This window comes from Hypanus sabinus, chromosome 10 (assembly GCF_030144855.1).
Source record: "Hypanus sabinus isolate sHypSab1 chromosome 10, sHypSab1.hap1, whole genome shotgun sequence".
In the NCBI taxonomy this organism is placed as follows: Eukaryota; Metazoa; Chordata; class Chondrichthyes; order Myliobatiformes; family Dasyatidae; genus Hypanus; species Hypanus sabinus.
Genome location: NC_082715.1, coordinates 119567034 through 119576864, shown reverse-complemented (window position 1 = coordinate 119576864; position 9831 = coordinate 119567034).

Below are 9831 nucleotides of genomic sequence, written 5' to 3'. Positions count from 1 at the left end.
TACAGAAATCCAAATAACATGCTGGTTAATTTGTTATTGTAGAATACCCCTAGTGTGTGGAATGAAGTAAATATGGCAGGATGGTAGATGGCAAGAAAATCAGAGTGGAACTTATGGGCATGCAAAATGGAATAGGTTACAATGATGTAAGTGGGGGAGTGGGATTAGTGGTATTTCTGGTAATGATTTGATGGGTTAAATGACATTCCCCTATGTCATATGAAGATAAATACATTCAGTGGTTATTTTGTGAGGTTCAGCTCTATACCTGCCTTATTAATGTAAATATATATTCAGCCAATCATGTGGCAGCAACTCAGTGCATAAGTGCATGCAGGCGTGGTCAAGAAGTTCAGTTGTCAGGAGTTCAGTGATAGCCTCAGTACAGAGGGAGAGACACAGACACGGAATAAGCAGTTCACTGAATTTTAATCAGCGTTGTACAAGATAAAGGAAAATAGTCATTGCTAGGCCAACAGGGCCACTAACTAAAAACTCACACTAATTAAAAACTAACAACATTGATAGTGTCTATCTAAATCATTAATCTTCTTTCTCTCTAAGGTAAACAGGGAGTGTGCCAAAAAAAAGGAAGAGAATTAAATATGATTATGAAGAAACCCTAATTGGCTGGAATGTATGCATTCTTGCTGTCTTCTTTCAGCTGCCCATCTGCAAGAGCGCCCAGAGTCTGTGGTTGTGAGAAGGCCCTCCTCCCAAGGAGCAGCTCCAGAGGTGCCAGAGGCCTGTACGTGCTGGAAGTCCCAGGTGAGAAACATATCCAGGATGTGTTGAGCCGGAATCTAAGAATGTTCCTCCAGGCCATATCTATCTCAATCAATGAGATGCTAGCCACTGCCTTGGTATCGGTGAGATACAAGGAGGTGCCACACAGAATAAACTGGGAACCATCCACCAAGTGGGAAGGAGGGGCAGGTGTGGGGGGGTGACTGAAGGAGGGGGGGGAGGAAGTCACTGGGCTGATCTGGGAATCAAGAAACTCTGGGGGAAATGGTTTCACATAGCATGAGGCTGACTGTGGCTCTCTACTCTCAGTGGAAGATCTCTGGACTACAGACAGACTTTTTTTCTGGCTTGAGAGACCTCACCTGTCGGCAGAGCTGATCAGCCTGCTGGGCATATTGTTTCTGGGTATGCAGCAGAGAAGCCCTGATGTGTCTTCACATACACCTGCAGCGCTGGATAAACTGTTCAGTAGCAGGGACTCCCTCATCAATCTCTTGGTCAGGGAAGAGTAGTAACTAAAATCTCTCTTATTGTTCCAAGGGGGACATGCCAGTGGAGGTTATTGTGGGCAATCTCCGCCCAAACCATTTGGGAATTCCAGGATGTGGGGTTGGAAGAGACAAGGCAGTGAGGGTCGTCTCCAGCTCCTGATTCACTCTCTCAGTCTGGCTGTTAGACTGAACCTGATGAGAGGCTAGCTGTGGTTCCTTCCCATAAGAAAACAGAAAGCCTTTCAAAAATGGGACCTGAAATGTGGTCCTTGATCAGACACTAACGTATGTCATGAGGGAAGCCATGCGATCTGAACAAATGCTGAAACCACGAGGGTGACAGTCTCATGAACTGACAGGAGCTTGGGGACAGGCTTCTATAGAGAACTGGTCCACAACTACCAGACTGGTAGTGTTTCCATCTGACAGAGGCAGACAGTGATGAAATCCACCAAGAGGTGGGACTTGGGGCAGTGAGGTACACACACTGGGCAAAGCAGACGTGCGGGGGATGACATGATGTCTTGTTCTGAGCACAAATGGGACAGACTGAGACATGGGCATCTTGGGACATAGATGGCTACCAAAATTATCACTTTATAAAATTCCACGGTTTGTTGAATCCTCAGTTGGCCAACCAGATGGGAAGAGTGACTCCATGGCAACCCTATGAGTCTCACAGAGGCAGGTTCAAACAGTTGGTTGGGCGGTCCTCCACCTGGGCCTGCATCCAACTGTTGGGCTGCCATAATCTGTTTCTGTTCTAAAATCACCGTATGCACATGCAGGGAAGGATGGTCTCTGGATTGGCATTGTGCTCAGAGATGTAAGATGACTGGGAGAGAGCATCAGCCATGGTATTCTTGCTGGCAGGATGGTAGGTGAAAATGAAACTAAACTGGCTTGACAAAAGTGGAGTCTTCTAGCATCACAAATGTAGAGGTCTTTGTGCTCTGTCCATACCAAAATGGGCGTTCTGCTCCCTCCAGCCAGTGTCGTCAGCCTCCAGGACCTCCTTGACAGCCAGAAGTTCTTGGATCCTGACATCTGCAGGAGTCAAGCAATAGGAATGAAAATCACAGGGGCGCAGCCAATTATCTACTGAAGAGCTCTGGGAGAGTACAGCTCCAATACTGGCATCAGGTGCATCACCCTCAACGATGAATGAACAAGATGTTGCAGCACTGGGGCAGCATCACTTTAGCTCTGAGAACACTTGATCTGTTTCACTTGTCAACTGGAATCCTGCAGGTGACATTTATGGGAGCCACGATGGAACTGAAGCACCTTGAATCTTTTTGTGAATGCAGCTTATCGGATACTGTGTACCTGCGATGCTGCTGCAAGCTTCTCATTGCACCTTGAGATGAGGATCAAACCCAGGGCACTGGAACGGAGAGCAGCTCTACCAGCTTCACTGTCCATCGCAAGGTATCATTCACAACCGAATGCTACTGAATGGCACACCCCGAGGTGCAGGATACTGTGCTGTGGGATACACCGGATGTTCATACAGCCGCCATAAAGGGTTTGTGTTGCAGAGCTCATACAGACCCTGCATTATGGTGACTGTTGTGAGTGCCCGTGGCTGAAGTGATATGAATTTCACAATAATATTACAGGTTATAACAAACCCTCCGCATGTTAAGGTTTTGTAAATATTTTCCAACCTCGTTGTCAATGTCTGGTTAACTCTCCATCATGTCAGCCTGTTACCATTCCAAGCCATGCATCATCAGGCCTGCAATGATGCCAGGCTAAACCATACTCTGTGTAGTCAAGTTCAAATTCAAGTTTAATTGTCATTCAACTACACATAAAGACCCACGAATGCAGCCAAATGAAACAGCGGTCCTTCGGGGCCAAGGTGCAAACACAGTGCCAACAGTCAATACACAGCACGAGGCACATGTAAGATAGCAATAAACATCCAGTCTCACAGTAAATATGTTTCTTATGCAGTTTTTAAAAATATAAAAACAATTTCCATTTGGGCAACACAGAAAAAAGCATAATCAATGTAAAGGAGTCAGCAATTGGCTCAGATAGTGCTGTAGCGGTCTCGGCTGTGAGTTGGGAATAATAATATCTGGCACAAAAAACCAGCACTGAGATTCCAGTGCAGTGCTGAGGCAGCAAGTCATTGTCAAAGGTGCTGTCCCTCACATTAGTTTAATCAGTGGAGCTTCTGTAAAGATGGTTGACAGCTTCAAGTTCCTTGACGTCCATATCACCAGCAATCTCACCTGTTCTTCACACTGATCAACTGATCAAAAAAAAAGCATATCAGCATAAATTTCTTTCTTGGTTATCTGAAAAGAAAACGAATGTCCACAAGGATTCTCTTGAACTTCTACAGAAGCACTAGAGAGAGAATTTTTAACAGGTTGTTTCTCAGCCCGGCATTACAATTGCCTTGATCTAGAGTGATGGAGCCTTCAGAAAGTGGTAAACACTGTCCAGTCCATCAGAGGCCCATCACTTACTTTCATCCAATCCATCCTCAATTCATCTTTAGTAAGGCATTTGACAAGGTACCACACAGCAGGCTTACTCAGAAAGTCGGAAGGCATGGGATCCAGGGAAGTTTGGCCAGGCGGATTCAGGATTTGCTTGCCTGCAGAAAGCAGAGGGTCGTGGTGGAGGGAGTACATACGGATTGGAGGGTTGTGACTAGTGGTGTCCCACAAGGATCTGTTCTGGGACCTCTACTTTTTGTGATTTTCATTAACGACTTGGATGTGGGGGTAGAAGGGTGAGTTGGCAAGTTTGCAGACAACACAAAGGTTGGTGGTGTTGAGGATTGTCGAAGATTGCAGAGAGACATTAATAGGATGCAGAAGTGGGCTGAGAAGCGGCAGATGGAATTCAACCTGGAGAAGTGTGAGGTGGTACACTTTGGAAGGACAAACTCCAAAGCAGAGTACAAAGTAAATGGCAGGATCCTTGGTAGTGTGGAGGAGCAGAGGGATCTGGGGGTACATGTCCACTGATCCCTGAAAGTTGCTTCACAGGTAGATAGGGTAGTTAAGAAAGCTTATGGAGTGTTAGCCTTCATAAGTCAAGGGATAGAGTTTAAGAGTCGCGAAGTAATGATGCAGCTCTATAAAACTCTGGTTAGGCCACACTTCTTGTACTGTGTCCAGTTCTGGTTGCCTCACTATAGGAAGGATGTGGAAGCATTGGAAAGGAGACAGAGGAGATTTACCAGGATGCTGCCTGGTTTAGAGAGTATGCATTATAATCAGAGATTAAGGGAGTTAGGACTTTACTCTCTGGAGAGAAGGAGGATGACAGGAGACATGATAGAGGTATACAAGATATTAAGAGGAATAGATACAGTGGACAGCCAGTGCCTCTTCCCCAGGGCAACACTGCTCAGTACAAGAGGACATGGCTTTAAAGCAAGGGGTGGGAAGTTCAAGGAGGATATTAGAGAAAGGTTTTTCACTCAGAGAGTGGTTGGTGCGTGGAATGCACTGCCTGAGTCAGTGGTGGAGGCAGATACAACAGTGAAATTTAAGAGACTACTTGACAGGTATATGGTGGAATTTAAGGTGGAGGGTTATATGGGAGTCAGGGTTTAAGGGTCAGCACAACATTGTGGGCTGAATGGCCTGTATGGTGCTGTATTGTTCTTTGTTCACGGTGCTTGTTTCTGGAAGGCTAATATTGTTAAGCATGCCTGCCACCCTTTTCTCCCTGATGATATAGGAGCTTGAAAGCCCAAATGTCAAGACTTAAGAAAGGCTGCTGATATGAGACTTCTGAACCATTTACCTCTTTGACAATCCCCTTCCTGGTGGTGCTGACACAATCTCACAGACTTAATTCTTTTTGCACCAAGCCAGACAGCATGGCAATCTCCAGACCATTCTTCTGGCCTGTGCTCATTGTGACATTTATTGTTACCAACTGTACTGTTCACTCTGTGACCCTCATGTGAGCATGGAATTTCATTGTACCCTGGTGATTATGACAAAGGAATAATCTGAATCTAAACTCCAGTAATGACACCTATGGTGGCTGAGAGCTTTCCTGTGATAATAGTCTTTCCAATTTTCAACTGGTTTGACAACAGTGTATGATGGCCACTAACACACTCACGCTTTCCCATTAGGATACAGGGAGTTCCATTCAGCAGAATTCAGCAGAAGATTAGCTGTTGCAACAGATGCACAAGGTACCTCAGCAAACCAAGAGAGAAGGTTTGAATGTTCCTCTTCATGCATACATATTTTGATGTGTTATTGTGCATCTGACAGTTGGTTAGGTTTTGCTTCCTCATTTAAAAAAAAATAATTTCAACATATCACTCTAATATAAAGAATCCTGGAAAAAAGTAAAGGTAAGGCACTTCCCTAGCATGCAAAGAGCAAACCCTATGACTAAACCACTGGATGAGGAATTTTGTGTTATATGTTTTTGTTGTGATTTAAAAAGTGTCAGCAGCCATTTTTCACTGTCTTTATGGCCTTGAGTTGCCTCTACTTCAAACAAGCAGATTCAACCGCATGAATCTTGCAAGTGGCAGGGCAGGTTGAGAGAATAGTTCATGAAGCATTTGGGATCCTGGGATTCATACATCAAGGTAGAGAGTACGAAAGCAGAAAGGCCATATGGGACCTGAACAAACACTGGCAAGGTCACAACTGGAGTACTCCGCCAAGTCTGGTTGCCTAAACCTGATGAGTGTGAAGTCTGATAAATTAAAAAAAACGCTTCCAATGACTGGTTGGAAGGTTGGAGAAGCTGGAATTGTTTCCCTTTGAGTTAAGAAGATCAAGAGGTGATTTCAAAGAGGCAAATGAGATTGTGATTGATTTAGACAGAGTAAACAGCGGAAAACTGTTTCCATTAAGAGAGCATCTGAGCAAATTTAAAATTATGAACAAAGGCTATAAAGGAGAGCCCAAGGAAAAACTTCTTTGCTCATTTAGTGATAATGATCTGGAGCTCAATGCCCGAAGGAGTGGTTGATAAATTAAAAGGACTAAATAGGACCTTCAGGATAATTGGCATGGCTGTTGTAAAAGAACAGGGGAACAGGATTGATGTACTGCTCTACTTGCAGCTAGTATAAACTCAGATGGGCCAAATGGCATTCTCCAATGTTGTTGTAATACCCGGGATGTTCAAAGTCCTGGGTCTGCCAGTCCACTGGGGTAATTGAAGACCCAATATCTGCAGGTCCATGAGTCTGCTGCAGGCCCTGAGATGGCCTGCCCTGGGATTAGGAGACTGTCTGTATGAGTGTGTTGGTGGGGAGGTAGGCAAAGGGCAAAGTTGTTTTGTTGCTGATGTTCTGTTGTTTTTTACTGCTTGTGTTGTTCTGTGAACATGGTGGGCATGCTACATTGGCACTGGAATAAGTGGTGGCACATGCTGGTTGTCCCCAGCATATCCTTAGCTTGTGTTGACTGTTAACACAAATGATGCATTTCTTGTATGTTTCGACGTGCATGTAAGTAATAAATGAATCTGAATATGAATCAATGATCTGAATCTGGTTATTTATTATTTTCCACTGATTTTCATCAACTCTCTCAACAACTTGCCTGATGGTCATGCAATTCTTACTGAATATTAAGGTTTCCATTTAAAGTGGTTATAAGTTGAAGAACTTGCATATGAATAAATTAGACTGTTAGCATTTTTTTTACTCCAGTGAATCTAGAAATATATTGTTATGTACACTTTATATTATGAAACTTCACAAAAGACACTTCTAAAGGAATGTGAAAACCAAAACACGGCCAATGCTGGAAACCCGACATAAAATTTCACAATAATGCCGGTGATACGAAACCTGATTCCAATTCTCATTCTAACAACAGGAAATAGTAGAAAACTATTATGAGAAGAGAAAGGATTGGAAATGCGCAACAGGTCATGCAGCCTCCATTAACATTTAACATTTCCATTTGTTGACCTGAGCAAAAATTTGGGAATAGACTGATTTACTACCATTTCTTCATATATTATGATTTATTGTTTAAGTGGCATTCTGTGATTTAAAGTTAATGAATGCCTTTATTCTATTTGTAAATAAATCTATACACTATTGTCTTTATAAGTTTCTTTTAAACCACTTCATTTCCTACCAAAGAATTTCAAGGTCTCCCAGTTGATCTTCAGTTGCCAATGTCACAATACAAAGGGCAATTATAAACCCTAGGCATGGAAACACAAGAGGTACAAAGGAACAGGTCTGATTTATAGGAGATGTGGTCTGCTCATGGAAAGCTCGTTTTACTTGTGCTGTGAATTTAAAAGAGCAAGAAATGTGTTTAAATATGGCTGTGTTCTCTGAGTTGCTGAAAAAATATCCAAAGGCAGGTTTACAGTTTCTCAACCCAGGAGAAGTTTGTGGAAGTATTTGAACAGGAAAACTCGGCACTTTGCAAGCAATTGGTTTTTGATGTGTTCCAGCTACCCTGGCTTGCAAATGACTACCTTTACTGCCATCATTTAGATGTTAATTGGCAGCGTGACAGTCCTTGCATGCTGCTGCCAATCTCTCTAGCACTTAAACTGAACACTGCTGGAAGAGGAAATATAAAAGCTAAAAGTCTTAAAATCCTCAGGGAGATAAACCTCCTGGGGGAAAAACTTTGATTCTTTTAAAGTGTTGACCATGTCTCATCAGGTATGGATCAGTGGTTTATGGGTTCATGTCCCAATCTCGAAATCTAAGGATAAAAGTCTAAACGGGTACTTTAATTCAGGACCTAGGGAGTACTGTAAAGTCAGAGGTGATCCTGGGTTGTGAAATAACTGTAGAAACATTTTCTCTAGAGTGCTGAAGGCTGAGAAGCAACCTGGGAGGCATAGAGAGAGCAGATTGTCGCTGTCTTTTACCCAGGATGGAAATGTCAAATAATAGAGGGCACAGTTTTAAGTTGAGAGTGAGAAAGTTTAAAGTAGGTGTGAAGGACAAGTTCTTTTTTAGTGCTCGGTGCCTGGAATTTTAAGGGTGGTAGAGGGTGCAGACACAACAGCAGAGGTTAAGAGGCTTAAAGGCAGGTACATGAATACACAGGGACATGGAACATGTGCAGACAGATAGAATTTTTCATCAGAGTCAGCACAGATATTATGGGATGAAGGGGCCTGTTTCTGTGCTGCAGTACTTCATATTCGAAGAGTGTATATTATCCATGTCTGTCTGACTTAGTCACCTCAGAGCCCATAAAACTGGAGCTGAAGCAAGTCTGATACCAGCCAGGAAGAAGAAATAAACAGGAGCCTGCTCAAAACTCTCAAAATAATGTAAAACCCCTGGGTTGACACTCAGTGGCCACTTTATTAGGTACACCTGTACAACTGATTGGTAATGCAAATATCTAATCAGAGAGTTATAAAGCAATGACTCAAGGCATAAAAGCATGCAGACATGGTCAAGAGGTTTAGTTGCTGTTCTGACCGAGCATCAGAATCGGGAAGAAATGTGATCTAAGTGACTTAGACCGCGGAATGATGTCGGTATCAGTCGGGATGGTTTGAGTATCTCATAAACTGCTGATCTCCTAGGATTTTCACACAGAATAGTCTCTACAGATTACAGAGAATGGTCTAAGAACTGAAAGGATCCAGTAAGCCGCAGTTTTGTGTGGAAAAAATGCCTTGTTAATGAGAGATGTCAGGGGAGAATGACCAGACTGGTTCAAGCTGACAGGAAGGCAAAACAGTTCCCCATCCTAACTCCACTGCGGCCGCTCCGCTTAAATCTAGCCTCTTTTTATTTGCCCTTGCCAATTGCTTAATAACCCTATTGATCTCCAAATGAGCAGAGAGTCCCAACAGATTTTTAAATCTGATGCCTCTCGCATCAGTTAACGTCTCTCATGATCTCATACTCAGCAGGAATATTGGGGGATCACAATGTCACTCCACTGTTTAAGAAGGGAGGGAGGCAAAAGACAGGAAATTATAGAACAATTAGCCTGACTTCAGTGGTTGGCAAGATGTTAAAGTTCATTATTAAGGATGAGGTTTTGGGGTACTTGGAGGTCATAATAGGCCAAAATCAGCACCGTTTCCTCAAGAGGAAATCTTGCTTGACAGATCTGTTGGAATTGTTTGAGGAAATAACAGGCAGGATAGTCAAAGGAGTGTCAGTGGATGTTGTTTACTTGGATTTTTCAGAAGACCTTTCACAACATTATGCACATGAGATGGCTAAACAAGATAGGGATTCACGAGGATAGGCTGATCGGCAGAAAGCAAAGAACGGGAATAAATGGGGCCTTTTCTGGCAGAAGGACTTGGACCGATCAGCAGAATGGGCAAGGAAGTGGCACATGGAATACACTATAGGGAAAAGTATGGTCATGCAGTTCTGGGAACAAATTCAGAAATTGGAGATGCAAAGGAACTTAGGGAATTTTAGTTCAGGAATTGATAGTAAGGAGGGCAATTGCTATGTTAGCATTCACTTTGAGAGAACTAGAATATATAAAAAAAACAAGAAAGTAATGCTGAGGTTTTATAAGGCATTGGTCAGACCACATTTGGAGTATTGTGAGCAATCTTGAGCCCCTTATCTAAGAAAGGATTTGTTGGCTCTGGAGAAGGTCAAGAGAAGGTTTAC